Below are 3,055 nucleotides of genomic sequence, written 5' to 3'. Positions count from 1 at the left end.
TAATCAGAGGAAGAGTGGAGAGTGATAGAAGTAGAATTCCCAGAGTAAAGGTGACTCCCTGGACAAGGGGCTTTCGGAGCTGCTCGGGAGGGGAAAGACTTGGTTTTTCAGTAAGTATTTTATGCATTATTGTCTAGGGAATAGAGTCAGGAGTCCTAGGTTCTGCCACTGACTTAGGTATGGCCAAGGGCAAGTTCCTTCCTTATTAAAGAACTTGGTCTCCCCATATAAAATTGTGAGGCTGGACAAGGAGAACTCTCTGATTCAAGGTGCCTTCTCTGATTCATGAGTGACACAGACAAAGGTTCAGATAAAAGCTCTCAGGATGCAGAAAATGCTCTTGAACTGTCTAAAATAGAGCCACAGAGTTCCCAAATATGAAGAAAATAGAATAATTCTCTCAGTATAACAGGATAACACCTTAATTTACAAAGTATACTCTTATCTGATGAGAATAGATCTTCACAATAGATTTGTTATTCTTTCTGTGCTAAAGGATGCTTAGGAAGAATAAATGACATGGCCAGAGCCACAAATGACTGCAAAATGGAGCTGTGTCTAAAAGCCAGCAGGACTGATACCCAAAACAGGGCAAATTCCATTAAGTCATGGGTTATCTGAGACCTTGACCAGGATGGCATTAATGTTCCCTTCCACTTAACTAAAGCTTAGACAGACTTCTTCCTGATGCTAGTTCCCTGATCTCCCTTTATTTAGAGCATTTCATTTAGAAAATTTGTAATCCTAAATTCTTCTCTGCCCTTTGAGATGTAAATATATTTGAAGGCCCAGTTTTGCAATTTAGGACTATATTTCTTAAGGATGTGGGGACCATCTCTTTGAAATTAGTCACCAAGGAAGACCACACTTCTATTTCCTAGTCTCTGTAGGAAGGTAAGAGCCTAACTTCAATGGGAAACTTGCTTACTCCAAGTTGCAAAATTACCTACTTTCTTAGGGATATGAGAAGCTTATTTTTACTATGGATAAAGCTTCCCCTTTATGCCTGCCCATAACTTTCCACTAGATCATTCCAATGTTTAAAAAAAAAACCTCCCACCCTTTGTTTTAGCAGAGTTCAGGTGGCAGTCCGGCCTCTCTCCTCTATTGCAATCACCTTGAATAAAATCTTCCTTGTCTACTTAATTTGGTCTAATGCAGTTTTTGCTTTGACAACCTCCTCAGCACGTTTGCTGCAACTCACTTTGTTTCCCCTACTTTGGGTTTATAATTTGTTGTGCAAACCAAATTTGTGATTGATTCAAGTTTTTCATTTATTAAACAAATATTTATTAAATATCTACTACCCATCAGGCATTAAACTAAGTCCTGGCCTGGCTATTTTCCATTAAAATATAGTGTTGTATAAGTTACAGTGGGTATAATCTATGACAGAATTTTTAGAAGTTAGACCAAGAGTTTCTCCACTCAGCCCCCCTTAGCAATGCCTAAAAGCCCACTTTACCAATCATCTACTGAACTCAAAAACTGCATATTACTTCTCTGCACCAGACTTTGTGCTAGACCCAGAGAGATACAGAGATATTAAAAAATAATAATAATGATAAATTATATCTCAGCCCTCACTTTACTCCAAGGAGAGAGACTAAATGCTAAATGGATCACAACAACCTCTTCATTAATAGCTAACAGAGTGAATTTCATTCTGCAAGTGGAGGGCCCTATGTACACAAGCTGTTCCAAAGCCTGATCACTAAGAATTCAGTGAGGACAGAGCATACACACACAAAAAATTAAAATATTAAATGCAGTCTTGGATAAACATCAAGTTGTTTACCTCACAGAGAGTTCAAGTGTTAGACTAAGATTTGGAAATAAGCTGAAGGAGTCCTGAGTTTAAAATGAGCACAGTGCACAGGGAGTAGGTTATGCCCTCCTTTATCAATGACTTTATAAATGCACCCCTTCCACAGAAACTGCAGAAAATGGAGGCCCTGGGAAGAGCAATGTTGATGTCCATCCTGCTGCCTCCCAGTTGAAGCTGTAGGCATCATGTTGGAGCCTAAAGACAAATGAGTATGCAGCTTTCTGTTCTGTTTTCCCTAATCTAGTTCCTTTGGATGACCCAACTTTTCCTTTCCATTGAGTTTCCAAGTGATTGAGAGAAATTTACTTTTAAAAGAATGTGGGAAGAGAATTTTATAGCTCCATTAGGTATCTATGTATACAAAGGCTGTGTTCATCAATTAAATTTCAAATAAACACAAAAGGAGACAGAAAATGCGAATATTTCCAAATACAAATGTTTCAAAGTACTAAGTACTATAAGAACAGGAAAAAAACAAACAAAATGAAACAAAACAAAGAAATAAACAGGGATCAGGAGGTTCTTAAAGAAACATCATTGTTTAACCCATAGTGAGAATACAACGTTCCCCAAATTATCCCCAAAACTCACATCAGTGCTGTAGATTTCTCTCTTTTACATATGAGGGTTAGAAAGAACATGAGATTTTGTAACTTGATACAAAAAAAAATCCAAAGGAAGTATCAGATTAGTGGAAAAAAGTGGCTAAGAATCTAGAAAGACCTATAAAATTAGGTGAAGGTAAATGTAAGGCCATGGAAAGTATACAGAACTGATTATTTAGGGACCAGTAAGAAGGAATATGAATATGTCCATAGGGTAAACTTCAAAAGATTATTCATTTTAAACAGAAAGAACAAGCATGATGTATATACACATATACACACTAGCTAAATTCCAATCTGAGTCAAAATAAAGGATTTATAATGACTTTCTAAGATTCCAGTAGAACCAGTAGAACCTTTACTTTGCTCATCACCACTATGAGTCATAGTAATGATAGGTTACCAACTATCTGTTATATATTTAGTCTATTTAAACATCGTAACAGCTGTTTAAGGGAGGTACTATTATTGTACATATTACACAGATGAGAAAACTGAATCCCAGACATGTTAAATAAAATGCTTAAGATTAAAAAATAGTAAAGGACAGATTTAGGATTCAAACCCTGGAGTTCTAATGTCAGATCCCATGACAAGGCTCTAAATTAGGTCTTATAGAAAT

Source organism: Mustela nigripes, chromosome 6 (assembly GCF_022355385.1).
Source record: "Mustela nigripes isolate SB6536 chromosome 6, MUSNIG.SB6536, whole genome shotgun sequence".
Taxonomy (NCBI): Eukaryota; Metazoa; Chordata; class Mammalia; order Carnivora; family Mustelidae; genus Mustela; species Mustela nigripes.
The sequence above is the reverse complement of the archived record's forward strand: the minus strand, read 5'-3'. Positions refer to the sequence as shown.